The sequence below is a fragment of the Calonectris borealis genome, chromosome W (assembly GCF_964195595.1).
Source record: "Calonectris borealis chromosome W, bCalBor7.hap1.2, whole genome shotgun sequence".
In the NCBI taxonomy this organism is placed as follows: Eukaryota; Metazoa; Chordata; class Aves; order Procellariiformes; family Procellariidae; genus Calonectris; species Calonectris borealis.
The window spans coordinates 54,575,819-54,594,114 of NC_134351.1; the positions used below are offsets into that span (position 1 = coordinate 54,575,819).

The window sequence follows — 18,296 nt, forward strand, 5'->3', positions numbered from 1 at the left end:
CCAGTATATCCCCAAGTCCTTCTCGGCAGGGCTACTCTCAATCCCTTCATCCCCCAACCTGTATTGATACCGGGGGTTGCCCCAACTCAGGTGCAGGACCTTGCCCTTGGACTTGTTGAACCTCATGAGGTTTGCATGGGCCCACTCCTCAAGCCTGTCCAGGTCCCTCTGGATGGCATCCCTTCCCTCAAGCGAATCAACTGCACCACTCAGCTTGGTGTCATCCACAACCTTGCTGAGGGTGCACTCAATCCCACTATGTCATTGATGAAGATATTGAATAGTATTGGTCTCAGTATGGACCCCGAGGGACACCACTCGTTACTGGTTTCCACTTGGACATTGAGCCATTGACTATAACTCTTTGGATGTGGCCATCCAACCAATTCCTTATCCATCTAACAGTCCATCCATCAAACCCATATCTCTCCATTTCAGAGGGAGGAATGTTGTGGGGGACCGTATCAAAGCCATTACAGAAGTCCAGGTAGATGACATCTGTAGCTTTTCCCTTGTCCACTGATGCAGTCACTCCATCTTAGAAGGCCACTAGGTTAGGTATTGCATATAGTGGAGTATCATGTTAAACTTCATAAATCAATTTTACATGAATAAGATGTGCAGTAAGACTTGTAAAGACAGATACTTGAATCCCTGTGGAGTATAACCTCATTGACTTTATCACAGATCTACACAGATATTGCAATCTGCCTCTACAGATCTGATAGCAGGACCGGGTCTTTTACCCTAATCTGGTAAACAATTTCATGATTGAGTAGCATTGTATGTGTGAATATTCTCATTAAACTCCCATATATGTTTGCAGTATTAGGATCATATGAAACAGTACAAAAGCAATGGATGGTTCTTGTTTACTGTCCAATTTTACTTATTTCTCAATATAGAAATCATCTCTTCAATTATTTATTCTGTTTTTTCTTCTTGAATATTCATGTACAAAGAGACCTTTTTCTGATTCACTCTACTGTGAAGAAAACCTCTAAATTTCTGTTTATAAGGACAAAATTCTGTTGAGGAGGGGTCCCTTGGACAACTCTCATGTATCATTGCAGAAGGCTTTTTGCTCAGTCCCAACAGTTAATTTATCACATTTTATTTTCCCACTGTTTTTATGGTTTTACATTATTCCATTCTGTGTACACCAACATAGTATTTTCTGACTCCAATTTCCAACAGTTTTATATTTCTTGCTTCAGTTGCTTTTCCCCCATTTGGTGGGTTAGTATACCTCCTACCACTCCTAAGTCAGATAAAGTTGCTGTCTTGGCTTTCACTAATTTAGAAGAGTTTACTTTCTGCTAGTTGGATTAATTTAGCATTTCCAGTAACTGCCCTTCTCCCTTGAGAAATAAACAAAAATAAAACTAAACAGCCTCCTACCAACTGTTCTTTCTCTTTCTGTGTGATGGCCATCTCTTGAGGCTTTGTGGAATCTTCTGTTTTCCTTGATGCTGGAAAGAAAGGCTTGCTTTCACTATATTTTGGGAAACTTTTTTTCTTCAATATTAAAAAGCTCTATAGTACGGGGGGGGGGTGGTGTTGAGGTTGAAGCCTCTGCTCCCTAAATCATTTTCCTTAAACTATATAATCAACTCAGTTTTCATTATTTTTAAAAAATATCTTTCTTAGCCTGCTTGATTGCTTAGAAAATATAACGTGAGCCAAAGACGGAAAATGATTAGGCACCAAAAAAAAAATCCCTAATAAAGATGACATTGTGTATATTCTGTTTTTTGAAATCCAAATTGCCATAAGAAAATGGTATTCATAGAATCATAGAATTGTTTAGGTTGGAAAAGACCTTTAAGACCATCGAGTCCAACCATTAACCTAGCACTGCCAAGTCCACCACTAAACCATGTCCCTAAGCACCACATCTACATGTCTTTTAAATACCTCCAGGGATGGTGACTCAACCACTTCCCAGGACAGCCTGTTCCAAGGCCTGACAACCCTTTCAGTGAAGAAATTTTTCCTAATATCCAATCTAAACCTCCCTTGGCACAACTTGAGGCCATTTCCTCTCGTCCTATCACTTGCAACTTGGGAGAAGAGACCAACACCCACCTCGCTACAACCTCCTTTCAGGTAGTTGTAGAGAGCGATGAGGTCTCCCCTCAGCCTCCTCTTCTCCAGACTAAACAGTCCCGGTTCCCTCAGCCGCTCCTCATAAGGCTTGTGCTCCAGGCCCTTCACCAGCTTCGTTGCCCTCCTCTGGACACGCTCCAGCACCTCCATGTCCTTCTTGGAGTGAGGGGCCCAAAATGGAACACAGTATTCGAGGTGCGGCCTCACCAGTGCCGAGTACAGGGGCACAATCACCTCCCTACTCCTGCTGGCCACACTATTTCTAATACAGGCCAGGATGCCGTTGGCCTTCTTGGCCACCTGGGCACACTGCTGGCTCATGTTCAGCCGGCTGTCAGCCAGCACCCCCAGGTCCTTTTCCTCTGGGCAGCTTTCCAGCCACTCTTCCCCAAGCCTGTAGCGTTGCCTGGGGTTGTTGTGACCCAAGTGCAGGACCTGGCACTTGGCCTTGTTGAACCTCATACAGTTGGCCTCGGCCCATCGATCCAGCCTGTCCAGGTCCCTCTGCAGAGCCTTCCTACCCTCGAGCAGATCAACACTCCCGCCCAGCTTGGTGTCATCTGCAAACTTACTGAGGGAGCACTCGATCCCCTCATCCAGATCATTGATAAAGATATTGAACAGAACTGGCCCCAATACTGAGCCCTGGGGAACACCGCTCGTGACCGGCCGCCAACTGGATTTAACTCCATTCACCACAACTCTTTGGGCCCGGCCAGCCAGCCAGTTTTTTACCCAGCGAAGAGTATGCCCGTCCAAGCCATGAGCAGCCAGTTTCTCCAGGAGAATGCTGTGGGCAACGGTGTCAAAGGCTTTACTAAAGTCCAGGTAAACAACATCCACAGCCTTTCCCTCATCCACTGAGCAGGTTACCTGGTCATAGAAGGAGATCAGGTTAGTCAAGCAGGACCCATGCTGACTGAGCCTGATCACCTGGTTGTCCTGTACATGCTGTGTGATGGCACTCAAGATGATCTGCTCCACAACCTTCCCCGGCACCGAGGTCAGACTGACAGGCCTGTAGTTCCCTGGATCCTCCTTCTGGCCCTTCTTGTAGATGGGCATCACATTTGCTAACCTCCAGTCAACTGGGACCTCCCTGGTTAGCCAGGACTGCTGATAAATGATTAAAAGTGGCTTGGTGAGCACTTCTGCCAGTTCCCTCAGTACCCTTGGGTGGACCCCATCCGGCCCCATAGACTTGTGTGTGTCTAAGAGGTGTAGCACGTTGCAAACCATTTCCCCTTGGATTATGGGGGCTTCATTCTGCTCCCCATCCCTGTCTTCCAGCTCAGGGGGCTGGGTACCCCAAGAACAATTGGTCTTTCTGTTAAAGTCTGTGGCAAAGAAGGCATTAAGCACCTCAGCCTTTTCCTCATCCTTTGTCACTATGTTTCCCCCCACATCCAATAAAGGATGAAGATTCTCCTTAGCCCTCCTTTTGTTGCGAATGTATTTATAGAAACATTTTTATTGTCTTTTACAGCAGTAGCCAGATTAAGTTCTAGTTGGGCTTTGGCCCATCCAATTTTCTCCCTGCATAACCTCACGACATCCTTGTAGTCCTCCTGAGTTGCCTGCCTGTTCTTCCAAAGGTCAAAAACTCTCTCTTTTTTTTCCTGAGTTCCAGCCAAAGCTCTCTGTTCAGCAAGGCCGGTCTTCTTCCCCGCCGGCTCGTCTTTCGGCACATGGGGATGGCCTGCTCCTGTGCCTTTAAGATTTCCTTCTTGAAGAATGTCCAGCCTTCCTGGACTCCTTTGCCCTTCAGGACTGCCCCCCAAGGGACTCTGTCAACCAGGCCCCTAAACAGGCCAAAGTCTGCCCTCCGGAAGTCCAAGGTGGCAGTTCTGCTAACCCCGCTCCTTACTTCTCCGAGAATCGAAAACTCTATCATTTCATGACCTCTGTGCCCAAGACGGCCTCCAAACATCACATCACCAAAAAGTCTTTCTCTGTTCGCAAACAACAGGTCCAGCAGGGCGCCTTCCCTAGTTGACTCCCTCACCAGCTGTGTCAGGAAGTTATCTTCCACACACTCCAGGAACCTCCTCGACTGTTTCCTCTCTGCTGTACTGTATTTCCAGCAGACATCTGGTAAGTTGGAGTCCCCCACGAGAACAAGGGCTAGCGATTGTGAGACTTCTGCCAGCTGCTTATAGAATATTTCATCTGCCTCTTCATCCTGGTTGGGTGGTCTATAACAGACTCCCACCGTGATATCTGCCTTGTTGGCCTTCCCCCTGATTCTTACCCATAAACACTCAACCCTTTCGTCACCATCGTCAAGCTCTAGACAGTCAAAACACTCCCTAACATACAGGGCTGCCCCACCGCCTCTCCTTCCTTGCCTATCCCTTCTGAAGAGTTTATAGCCATCCATTGGAGCACTCCAGTTGTGCGAGTCATCCCACCATGTTTCCGTGGTGGCAACTATATCATAGTTTTCCAGCTGCACAGTGGCTTCCAACTCCTCCTGTTTGTTGCCCATGCTGCGTGCATTGGTGTAGATGCACTTCAGTTGGGCTATTGACCCTGCCACCTTTTTTGGGGGAAAACCCTAATTCCTACGTAACTGTTCTCAGGCGCTTCCGTGGTTTCTAATACATCAGTAATCCTTGGGTCCATCCCCTACCTCCACTGAGATGGCAGACCGAAGGACCTCGCTAGCACACCGTCCCTCAAACATTGGCATGCTGCCCCCAGGCTTCTCTCTAGTGAGCCTGGTTTTCTCCCTTTCCCCCTTCAAATCTAGTTTAAAGCTCTTTCAATGAGCCCTTCTAACTCCTGTATTAAAGGTGTATCCAAAAGGGTGATTGCAAAAGAGAGCTTTATACTGTTCATTAATGCTTTACCATGTTATTAGATGTCATCTCATCCCATAGTGGTAATTATAGAACCTTTATAATTAATAAATATACATCTTTTTTATTGCCACTGAAGGAAGTACACCAACAAATGTAACTTTTAGTTTTCTTACAATATGTATAATATTTTTATGAAGTGGAATCTATTGATTAAGATTCTTTTAAAAGTCTGGGTTTATTTGTTTATGATTTTGTTAAACTTCAGCAATTCCATCTGAATTGTCTATTCAAGGTGTCTGCTTCAGAATGAATTCTTTTTTCCCAGTAACTTTTAGCAAAAGTAGTTCTTGGAGGGTTTATAGAGATATCTCTCAACCAAACAAACAAACAGACAGAACTGTTCTTCCTTTTGATGGAACCATTATGTTTTGCTGTGGGAGAAAGAAAGGGATGAGCTAGCTCACCCACCATGGCCAGAATAATCTATGACAATATGATGTTTCTACATACTGGAAGCATTATTAGAGACTGGTATCATTGTTTTGTAAATGTTCTAAATATTATATTTGTAAATATTGTCCTTAGACTCGGTATGCTTCTCCCTTACCATCCTCATGTGCTACAAAAAAAATTGAAGTTGGAGGAACGTGCAGTCCAGCCCATCCTGTGAAGCATGGGTCCCACAGAAAAAAAGCTATGCATGATCATGTAATTGAAGAGTGTGTCACCATCCTTACAGGCATGGGTCTAAAATTAAACTTAGAAGTCAGGGCAGTCATCTTGGAAGTTGGAGATCATAGAATCATAGAACAGTTTGGGTTGGAAGGAACCTTTAAAGGTCATCTAGTCCAACTCCCCTGCTGTGGGCAGGGACATCTCCAACTAGATCAAGTTGCTCAGAGCCCCATCCAACCTGACCTTGAATGTTTCCAGGGATGGGGCATCTACCACCTCTCTGGGAAACCTGTGCCAGTGTTTCACCACCCTCGTTGTAAAAAATTTCTTCCTTATATCTAGTCTGAATCTACCCTCTTTTAGTTTAAAACCATTCCCCCTTGTCCTATCGCTACAGGCCCTATTAAAAAGTCTGTCCCCATCTTTCTTATAAGCCCCCTTTAAGGACTGAAAGGTCACAATAAGGTCTCCCCGAAGCCTTCTCTTCTCCAGGCTGAACAACCCCAACTCTCTCAGCCTTTCTTCATAGGAGAGGCATTCCATCCTCCTGATCATTTTCGTGGCCTCCTCTGGACCCGCTCCAACAGGTCCATGTCTTTCTTGTGCTGAGGGCTCCAGAGCTGGACACAGTACTGCAGGTGGGGTCTCACCAGAGCAGAGTAGAGGGGCAGAATCCCCTCCCTCGACCTGCTGGCCACGCTTCTTTTGATGCAGCCCAGGATATGATTGACTTTCTGGGCTGCAAGCGCACATTGTCGGCTCATGTCCAGCTTTTCATCCACCAGTACCCCCAAGTCCTTCTCGGCAGGGCTGCTCTCCATCCCTTCATCCCCCAGCCTGTATTGATACCAGGGGTTGCCCCGACCCAGGTGCAGGTCCTTGCCCTTGGCCTTGTTGAACCTCATGAGGTTCACACGGGCCCGCTTCTCCAGCTTGTCCAGGTCCCTCTGGATGGCATCCCGTCCCTCAGGCGTGTCAACCGCACCACTCAGCTTGGTGTCATCGAAGCTGAGTGGTGTCCTCGAGATGTGTGCTTGATAGCCCCAGGGTTATGAGTTACTGAGCTACAGTTCCTCAGTAAGTGCTGTGACGCTAATTGGTGGTTTGATTTTGTTCTTTTTAAAGGTTGTGGGAGGAAGTGGGGATGTTACATCACCAGCAGTAGTTCAAGAAAACAGTGGTCACCACTACACTTTCCATAAAGTACAGTCCTGAATACGAATGTTTGTCTAAAGGAAGGTGAAGGGCTGTGGTAGCAGTTAGACATCTGTGAAGTTAGATGGTACGAGTTGTGTTTTTTCTGGAAGGTATTTTTTATTAAATAGCTATGTCCTATTTAAATCCCATGTTAAGCATGCAAATTCTTTTGGATGGAACCTTCACATTCTACTACAAGACCCTCTTCAACTCTAGAGGAGTCTTTAAAGTGTCCTTCAATGACAGCTTGGGCTAGTCCACATTTTTGTAGATCAGACATCCCTAACAATTGGTGTATTTACTGTTGACAGACCTGTGACTTAAAAACTTCAAAATACATGGAAGAGAATAAATTATCATCTTGATATGTTTATTTTGTTCTATCTTCTCAATTCGTCAGATACCCAAAGTGCAAAATAAATCGATCTCGAAGAAAAGTGTAGCTGAATGACACTATGCACATTGCAATGTATTGCAACTATCCTAGCTATTCTGTTCTTGTGAACCAGCAGGAGTTTTATATTAAGGAGATTCCTGTTCTCCAGTTTTTGAAGAGTAGGATTTTTGTGTAACTCAGTCCCCCACTAGTTCAAAAATAGGGCTGGCAGAAAGAGCAGAGGATGATTTGTTTAATAATGTTAGCTGGGAATGGCCTGGTTGTCAGAGTCCAATACTCTCTGACCAGGTTCTTTTAGACATTCCACACAAGGAGGATTTAATGTTTTAATACCAAATTTACTTATTTGAAGTTATTTGACGTTACACAGGATTTTGATTTAGCAGTGAGACAGCAATATACTGAAATCACAATACAAGCATAATATAGCAATTATAATATACAGTTGAATCATAATACAAACGTGATTCCCATTATCAGTCTCTCATCATCACGGATGCTCACTGTCACAACACTGGGTGCCCCCAGTTGCTGGGAAGGAACGCATGGGTTGAAGTCACCTCAAGCCCATTGCTCTCTTCAAAGTTCATTTTGTTGTTGGTTCAGTTTTTATAGTAGGGCTATAGTTTTTTTAACTATAAAAACTATAGTTTTTATAGTTAGGCTGAGCCACATATACACTTCCCCTGTCCTGGTCTGGCTAGCTCAGGAAGATATTCAGAACCTTTTTGGTTAACTCTGGGAAGGCCATTTACATAACTAGTTGATCCACTCAACTGATACAGCCATTTATCTAAAACAAAGGCCAGCTTCCAATCCCCTTTGTGTTGAGGTAAGTTCAGCTTTCTTTGTAACAGCTGTGGTTACTCCCTATATTCTTCCCTGAGCTTCATGAGCTCCTGGCCTGTGCCCATCTCCTCTGAGCCCTCTTCCATTGTAAGGGTTCCTTGATCTGTCACACCAGTTAACATTATTAATATTATTACCATTGAGCCCAGGTTTGAACAATTGTTAAAACCTCTGTTTTTGTTTTCTGTTTTAAAAATACATTTAAAGCTAGCAGGAGCTGAGCGCTAGTAATTTGGGACCTGATGAATTAAATTTCAGCTATGGGTGCCTAAAGATTGGCTCCAAAGTTCATGCCAATATAGTTAGCCTGATTATTTTTTTTTCAAAACCTCTGAGTATGCAGCAGCTTTTATTGAAGCCAGATGAATTCCAGAGGTGCTCCAACTGTCATAAATCAGGCTACCTATTTGGGAGGCTGAGTGCACATATGGTACTAGGATACTTATTCTTTTAAATCTTGGGTTTTATTGTTTCAAACTATGGCTCAGTTTATACACGTTTCAACAGTAATATCTTTGTTTTTTTAAAAAACATTTCTTGATACAAGGGTAATACTTCATGAATTGAAGGGATTTGATAAACTGGCCACATAAAAGACTTGGTATATCCTGGTTCTGTAAAAAATTTCCTGGTTTAAAAAAATTATAGTAAAACATAATAATTTGAATACCTGGTCTATTTTGTTTTCAGATTACTCACAGTTTTCAGAGTTTCAGGGTAAGATCAAAGGAAATATTTCAAGAAATACATTATAAAGCACTTAGGTATTGGATTTCATATTTCTTAGTGACTAGAAGCTGTGTCAGAAAATGTATTCTAACTTTATTAAATGGGGCCTGACAAATGTTGCAGTAGTTGAGATACTGCCTTGATAACAGTAAAAATCGAATTATTATTTTTGTGCTTATTGTAAGCAATTACACACCACCATTACCTAAACGTGTATATTATGTATTCTCCTGGAAGAAGAATTCTGTCAGTAATATTGTTTTTTTTAATAGTCATTTCTATGTTATATTTTTGCTGAATACACCTATTGAAGCAGCAAAACTGTAAAATGCCTCCATTTTTATATTGTGGAGAACACACCTTATTTGAACTTTTTAAAACATCATGTAGTCCCGCAGTCCTGATATAATTCTCCTAACTACTTGTTATTTTCATTTCCTATGACACTGAATCTGTCGATCCTTAAACTTTCTTTTGGATGAGCTCTAACTCTTCCTTGGCCAAAAGATTGTTACCTAGTACTCCCTACTCTTTCATAGACACGAGGCCCTATAGTTCAGGTGCCTTTTGCTCTTATGCTGAAACTTTCTATTTTCACTGTCAGAAGCAGTTTTCAATAAAAATTGCTTCTTGCATTTCAAAGTGCTTTCTTAATATAGGGAAAAAGGAAGTTTTGAACTTGATGCTGTTATGATAGCTCTGTGGTTCACTGGAACTTAAATAAGCATTTGCCTGCTCTGTAAAAATGTTTCTATACTAGTTAATTGGTACTGTACAAATTGCAAGAGTAAAATGGAATAACTTTTGTTGAATATCTAAACTTGACGTACTGATTTTTAAATAATTTATGTATTTATAATATTTTATAACAACTTTGCCAGAATCTCACTATGAATAACTTTTGAGAATGAGTGCTTAGCTGACTCTCTGTAGACCAGTGGTCTCCAAAGTGGGGTGGGTGCACAGGGTGTGGGAAGAAAATATTTTTTGTACCATTAATAAATAAAATAAAAGAATATTTTTTAAATAGTGTTTATTCAATCTTTATCTCATCCTTTTTTAATTTCTATTTTTGTGTATGTTTTATAATGTACATAATATATTAGTACAGTCATATATGTATATAATTTATAAATAAATATACATATGTCGTGGTTTAACCTGGCAGGCAGCCAAATACCACGCAGCCGCTCACTCACTCCCCCCACCCCCAGCGGGACGGGGAGAGAATCGGAAGGGTAAGAGTGAGAAAAACTCGTGGGTTGAGATAAAGACAGTTTAATAGAACAGGGAAAAAAAGGGAAAATAATAATGATAATGATAAAATATACAAAATGAGTGATGCACAATGCAATTGCTCACCACCCGCGCTGACCGATAACCAAGTAGCGATCGGTACTTCCTGGATCACGCCTACCCTTCATATACTGAGCATGACGTCACATGGTATGGAATACCCCATTAGCCAGCCGGATTGGCTGTCCTGATTATGTTCCCTCCCATCTTGTGTACCTAGCTCAGTCAGTAGGCACGGGAGCTGTCCTTGGACTAGGAGGGCACTTAGCAACAACTGAAAACATCAGTGTGTTATCAACATTCTCCTCGTACTAAATCCAAAACACAGCACTAGGAAGAAATTTAACCCTATCCCAGCCGAAACCAGGACATGGAGGTGCATGCTCAAAAATTTTTTACTAATAGTGATGCACGATCAAAAAAGTTTGGAGACCACTGCTGTGGACCATCTAACTGTGCTCCAGAAGTGTTTTCTCTCATGAGAAAACAGCACAGAGTCCTCTAGAACATAGCTAGTGAATGAGTTAGTTTGACATCAGGAGATCTGAATGAAGAAAAGGAGGAGCAGCTAAGGGGTTGTAATTATTTATCATGTGTCAATTTTCTCTGTTTACCTTTTTCTACATGTAGCTTTTGGAAGTATCCAATATGCAAGGTCATTAAAATAAAAAAAACTCAAGAAGAAAACTTCTGCAATATGCCACTTAAGACATTTTATACTAAATTGTTTCTTTGAGTATTACCTATTTAATGTAGATTTGGAGGTGTTTCATTATCTATTGTTTCCTTTCCTGGTGTGAATTAGTGAGCTCATGGCCTATTTACTTAACTCCTGAACCTTTCCTTACCAGGGGAATTCTTTGTCTGCTAGACTTGCGTACTATAACAGAGTGTAGTTTTTAGTCTTCCCTTGACAACTACTGTCACTTTGACATTCTGTTTGGGAAATCAATCAAATATGTCTGTCTCTAGAGCAGACATTTTTGTGTTGCTTTATGGATCAAGTAGCAGAAGGTGGTAAAAATCACAAATAGCTTTTGCCTTTAGATTCATAAAATACACCATTTTCAATAACCTAGGATCTGTCAACTTCTGACCTCCAGATGCATGGACAAAGAATGTGTATTATTGAGAAGTGCCAGTCCAGTGCCAGTGCACAGTTTTCTGTTTACTCACTTTGCTTGGTTTACTTTTCATTGTATCATTGTGTCTTCAGGAAAAAAATAATTGTATGATTAATTGCATCAATGTAAGCATGCAAACACATTTTCACATTAAAAAATGTTGACAATTTTTTAAAAAAAGTTCATAGTGTTCTGCAAAGATCAAGAATTAAACTAACAGTTCTGATGTAACTATCACAAGTTATTTGAGGGTTTTATTCCAGAGTTTAGTGAAATACTGAAACATAATAATTTCATCTGTATGTTATTTGAATGAAAAAGTTATTTTAAATAATGCTTGGAAATATAAAGAAGAGTTGATCACTCTGAGCATTCTTTCTGTGTGTACCTACTACATTAGCCAAGGCACAGAATCTTTTTAACTGCATTTTCATTCCATATTTAACAGTATCATATGTCTGCATTTATTTACATTTAACCTATATCTTAATTTTGACCTCTCTGAAACTACTTTAAAATAAGTCAATTAATACTTAATGGCAGTTTTCCTGTGTGTGGACAGATGTCTCATCATACTGTTGAGTGACGTAACCAACCTTTTTTTAGTAAGTCATCTAGTATCAGCTAGATGATACCAGCTTGCTGGCACAATTAGCATTCTGAAAACTGAATGTATGCTCTTGGGGCTGTGTCACAGTCCATTTGGATAACTCAAATTTACAGGACAACATACTCTGTAAATTAAACTGTATTTCACGAGCCCATAAGATAAAAAAAAAAAATCAAACAAGGGATCAATCCTCTTTGTACAGACTAGTCTAACACATGAAATCTCAAATTCATTACTTCATTAATTCTTTAGCTTGCAAATTCTCTCACTTGCAAATTTTCTAACTTCTAACTCACGTGCCTATGAGCAACATAGTTATCTAGATGACGATGACAGTGCTCATTCTTCCTCCTCCGTCACGGTGTAGGCATCCCCTGTATCACACCGGGAAGCATGAAAGCCTCAGCAGTCTGGCTGCTGTTGGACCCGCTTCAAAAGCTTTTTGGGTAAGCTGACATATTTATACCTTCCAGCCTGGAAGTTTGGTCTATACTATTTCCATAAGTTAGTGGATTCTGAAGAAACTGCCGAACAGTTACTATGCAAAAATGCAGAAGATGATGGCTGCAGGAGACGGCAAGTTGCAGGTGATCACGGTGGCAGAATGGCCCTTATCCCTTCCTGTCCATTGTGTCCTACACACATGTTGCTCTCGCTTTGACCTAATGGCACTGCTCCCAGCATACATCAGACTTTACCATGAGCTGTGTGTTAGGCCAAAACCTGAGCAGGAATTGAGTGAACAGTCACAGGCTGTGCACAACAGAATAAATCCCTTGAGCTCTTTGATTCCGTTTTTAAAATTATATTTTCACTTTCTGTACAGGCATTTAGTATCCTGTATAAAAAAAGATAAAAACAAGACTGAAATACTGCTCTCTAGCAGTCTCAAGTGTCCATCTCAAAACTGGCTATCAGCCTTGATGAAGTATGCAAATTTTTCTTGCTTGTCTCATCTTCTCCTTTTCTCAACCCACTGTCACCATTGTTCTGATAATTCCCCACTGCTAAGTGATTTTTTTTTTTTTAATTGGAACTCCTTTATTATTTCCTTTTGGTTCACACCTGATATAGGCAAAGATGCAACCCTGCATATTTCTTCACATGAGAGACCTTGTGATGAGTTACGCCTTCCCTCTGAACCCCTTCTAGCATTACTGACTGTTTCAGAAAACAGTTTCAATTCCTGACATGCCAAGACCTCTGCTTTAATTTTTTATTCTGACCTGACAGGCATTCAGATTCATTGCCTGTAACTGCACTAGAATCAACATATTATTGCATATGTTTGATGAACCATAGAATTGGTTCAAGTTTCATTTTCAGTTACTTAGTTTCTGAATGTAACACTGTTGTCAATATTCTTTGTTCTGGTTGCTCAGCAGTTTGCAGTTTAATATTGTCGAGGGACTGTTGTATTACAGCAAAATGTTTTTCTTCTCATTTCTATGTGGGGTAAAGTTTAAATAAAACCACATTCTTTACAGCTTGTTTTTATCTGTGAACATTATGGTAGCTTTTTAATTAAACAACAAGCCAAAAATGATTCAATTCACCATGAAATCCAGAAAATTGTATCTGCTCTTTAAATTGGTGCTATTTTTTTTTCTATATTTGAGTTCTTTCAGTGTTTTTTTTTTTTCTTTTATTTCTGAAGATATGCAGTTAGCACATACTGTGTCTCTATGGTAGACTTTTTTTTTAGATACAAAATTGAATTGTGGTAAGTAGTTCAGATGCTGCATTACTTCCGTACTGAGTTCTGGAACCAAGCTTTCATCTACTGTTTAGTATAAAACCCCCTTTTGTTTGCTAAACTGTACTCTATACGTACCTAGACCTGAAACAGTGTTCCTAATATGAAATCTAACACATAAAAGAATTCTTAAATCAGTTGCTCTCCAGCAAAATCTGATTTCCTGTTACTGTGGCAAAATTCTTAGGAATTTTAGGAGGATTAGGGAGTAAATAAGGGCTGAAGTTGTCAGGATTTGGTTTTAATTTGTATATCTGCTAATTTAATACCACTGTAATGGGGATTCAGGGATAGTTCTGCAAGGTTCTTTGAAGGTTGGGAGGATTCAGAAAAGAATGCAGTTTAGACTCCCAGTACAGTTGATGAAAATCTAAGAAGATAATAATTTCCACAGAATGGATAAAAATAATGTATAGCCTTCTTGAAAAAAACAGCATTGCACATAATTTTTCAAGGTACAGCAGATGATTACTGAAAGAAGATTTTTTGGGGGTAGTTCTTTAGAAACGTTTTTTATTTTTTAAGTTAGAGTTGACTGCTGGATTGTACTGCAGTGAAATTGGCACCAGATTTGCAAGATGTATAAACATATGCATGTAAATATATCTGATGAATATAGGCATTATAATCTGTATGTCTCAAAATGGAGCTGTATCTAATTTCAAGACTTAATTGGTGAAATAACATCATGCATATATATTTCAGCATTAATACTTGTGTTAAAATCAATTACATGTTGCAGAGTTCATATTATATTACTGCTCCTATCTCTCAGTGAAGAAGGAGGCATATCTTTAAGCCTGCAGCTATGTGGTTGATTGTTGTGGTTTAACCTGGCAGGCAGCTAAGTACCACACAGCCGCTCGCTCACTCCCCCCCAGTGGGATGGGGGAGAGAATCGGGGGGGTAAAACTGAGAACACTTATGGGTTGAGATAAGAACAGTTTAATAATTGAAATAAAATAATAATTTTAAATAATTAAAATTAAATAATTTTAAATAATAATATAATAATAATAATAATAATATGATGTAATGAAAAGAAAGATAACAAAAAGAGAGAGAAATAAAACCCAAGGAAGACAAGTGATGCAAATGAAAAAAAACAAAAACAATTGCTCACCACCCACAGACTGATGCCCAGCTAGTCCCTGAGCAGCAGCCCCCCGGCTAGTTTTCCCCTAGTTTATGTACTGAGCATGACATCATATGGTACGGAATATCCCGTTGGCCAGTTTGGGTCAGCTGTCCTGGCTGTGCCCCCTCCCAGCTTCTTGTGTATCTCCAGCCTTCTCAGTCAGTAGAGCATGAGAAGCTGAGAAGGCCTTTACTCTGTGTAAGCACTGCTCAGCAGTAACGAAAACATCCCTGTATTATCAACACTGTTTTCAGCACAAATCCAAAACATAGCCCCATACTAGCTACTACGAACAAAATTAACTCTATCCCAGCCAAAACCAGCACATTGATGTAAGCAGGACCTACTTGAATGTTGACATGCTGGTATGTAAAACTGAAGATTGAAAAGTCACTAGTCATGCTGAGAACTTGTTATAATGAATACTGGATCTAAACCATTTCTAAATCAAGGGACCAGTAACTTAGGCATGCAATAATATCTCATAAACCTCCAGTTCTGCACATAGCTGTTGGGAAGCTGGGATTCTCCAAGTCAAAGGGAGATTTCCTGGAGATAATTAATCTATTTTAAAGTAATTAACATTTCAGTTTTCTGCATGCTCACCAATCGTTTTCATGTTTTTCAGTCTGAGAGCAAGACTAGACCTGTAAGACAGCCTGTGAGGATTTTAGGTAGCCCCTGCAAATTCTGTTCTGCAGGAGCAAACACTGCAGGTCCTGACCTCTGTTCTAACTTCTGAGTTTTTCCTGGGCTAATCATATATCTGAACAGAGATTTTAGGTAAACTAGATTCTCCTCTTTTTCCCCTACCAACACCTGGCCCTGGCTGTCTCCCAACATCCGCTTCCTCCAATCCTCCTGTCATGTAGCACAGTATCTCAGTTCACTGAAGGAGTTAGGTCTTTCTTTTTGCTATAGTTTGATTTCCCTTTTTTCATCTCTGCCATCTTTGTAGCAGAATTTTATACTCAGACATAATCAGATTCCATACTTGCAATCTCAGTTGCCTCTTCTCTGCTTTTGAATCACTGCTCAAATCTTTGACTCCTCCCTCCCTTCTTTCTCCATGTAGGATCTCAATGACTTCTTAAAAAGAAAAATAAACAATAACATAATAACATAGTGTGACCTTTCCCCTTCCCTGGTTTGTCTTTTCTTTCCCCTTTTCCTTGTTCAGTTTTCTTCTGTCACAGATTTGGGAAGGGCTTTTAACTCTCCTTCAGTAATCCTTCCCACTTGCTCCATTGTTTCAAACCTTCTCATCTCTTGCTTTCTTTGTATAAATTCTTTCCCTTTCTTTTGTTCTTAATCTCCATTCCCATCTGATGTTTAACTTCGAAAAGAAGTTTTTCAGTCCTTCTCTTTAAAAAAAAGGCAAAAAAATTTTTTACTCCATTTTCCTTTAGCTACACACTCCCACCAGCTTTTCATCTCTCAACTGGCTGAATACACTGTTTACATGTGGAGTGCCTCTTCCCCAAAGATATCAGAGACCTTCCTCAATACAGATTCCACCTGTTATATTAAAATGAAATGGACCTCTTGACCCATTTTTTATTTCCTTCATTCTTTCCTTCCTCCTGTGAGCAATTTTAGCTGTTGCTCAATATACTGTTTGTGTTAGGAAGCTGTTTACCAATTTAATGCTGTATAATATGCAGTTCAAATATGGTAGCAAAATTGATTTGGAATTTTAGATTAATTTCTGTTGATAGTTTAACCACTTTAGTTTTCCCTTCTTAATAAAATGTTAAATATTTTCAGACTTCTAAGAGAAAGCCTTATTAGTTATGCTTAACATTGCTATTATAGAATACAAAGTTTACTATTAAACTTATTAGTTGTCTTTCTGAAATTTATTGCATTTAAATTCAACTGTCTTCTTTCATTTCATTCTTTGCAGCTTCAAATGCCCTGATTAGAAGGCAGTTCAACCGGTCTTGCTCTAGAGGAAAGAACTGTCTTTCTTCCCATTCTCTGAACCTTTGTCTACCACTTTTATATCAATTCCACATAGAGGAAACAATCCAATTCCCTTATCTCCTGAGAACGCAAACAACCTCCCAATCAACCTATGTTGTCTTCCTTCAAACTAAACTTCAATGTGCCCCAAACCCCACTGTGTCTTATTAAAAAGAAATGCAACACAATTTTAGTTTGATTTATCTTTGTCTTCCAACAAGGATGTTGATAACAAGACTAATCCCTGTTACTTAGAAAGGTGAATCTGGAAAAGACACAAAGTAACGTTGCATATCTAACATTTATTTAATGGAAGAACAGGGGTAATAAATCCAGACAGTAAATAAAGGAAGTGAAAGTTATCACTGTTTTTATAAGTAGTCTAAGTATCGGTTTGACTAAGTACTTCTTGTGGCAAAATAATAAATGTTATAAGCCTTAAAGGAGGTTGCTGAACTGTTGCTACGCATTATTTTCAATTCTAATATATATTAATGACTCGTTTCCCATCAGTCTAAACTGTTAATAAAAGACACATTCATTGTCTGCATTAAGGTATCATCTGCATACCTGTATTGTGCTTTATGACTATTTTTTTTTTTTGGCATTTCTTTTCTTCTACCTAATATACTCAGTATATTACCAAAATGCAGTAAGAATATGTCGTGGTTTAACCTGGCAGGCAGCCAAATACCACGCAGCCGCTCACTCACTCCCCCCCCACACCCAGTGGGACGGGGAGAGAATCGGAAGGGTAGGAGTGAGAAAAACTCGAAAACTCGTGGGTTGAGATAAAGACAGTTTAATAGAAGAGAAAAGGGAAAATAATACTAATAATAATGATAGAATATACAAAATGAGTGATGCACAATGCAATTGCTCACCACCTGCGCTGACCGATAACCAAGTAGCGATCGGTACTTCCTGGAACCATTCATATACTGAGCATGACGTCACATGGTATGGAATACCCCGTTGGCCAGCTGGGCCAGCTGTCCTGGCTATACTCCCTCCCAATGATTGTTTTGTTTTGTTTTCTTGAGCTGAATGTCCTTGACTAGCAGGGTACTTAGCAACGACTGAAAACATCAGTGTGTTATCAACATTCTTCTCATACTAAATCCAAAACACAGCACTAGGAAGAAATTTAACCCTATCCCAGCCGAAACCAGGACAGTATCCACCCCTTATTCTATACCATTTACGTCATGCCTAGGTCTCACATTTTCCAATACATTCCAATTAATCACCACCACCTTTCTTGTCTTTTTATATATATATATATATACACACACATACAGAGATATCATTCCCTTAGTCTATGGGCCATCCCTCTAACATGTCCACTGAGTTCATTTAGTCCATGACTTTGGGCTCCATCTGTCATAACAGTCTTTCAGGGCCGGAGAGATGGTGTGTGGTGTTGGGCTGTTGCATCCTGAAGCCAGTTCTCATTTCAGTATTGCTGTGCTCCTCCGATTCTATCATCGTTGCACTTTACTCGGTTTCATCAGAGTTAGTTCATTCTTCATTAATCTGGGTGATTTTTGATGCTACACCATTGATAGCAACCATAGAAATAATGATATACAATATCATATAACAATTGACATCATACAATTCAGTTCATTGGCTATTTTCACCCAA

General features: G+C 40.2%; 1 protein-coding gene and 1 long non-coding RNA gene across 3 annotated transcripts in view; both read left to right on the plus strand.

Annotated features, from left to right (window-relative positions):
• The window catches only part of LOC142074857 (single-stranded DNA-binding protein 2-like), a 271,522-nt gene that overhangs the window by 113,177 nt on the left and 140,049 nt on the right, over positions 1 to 18,296 (plus strand). The window lies entirely within an intron of this gene.
• LOC142074859 (uncharacterized) lies at positions 4,145 to 16,818 on the plus strand. The gene is made up of 3 exons (XR_012670730.1): positions 4,145 to 4,203; positions 12,158 to 12,236; positions 16,591 to 16,818. It is a non-coding gene; the product is annotated as an uncharacterized LOC142074859 (long non-coding RNA).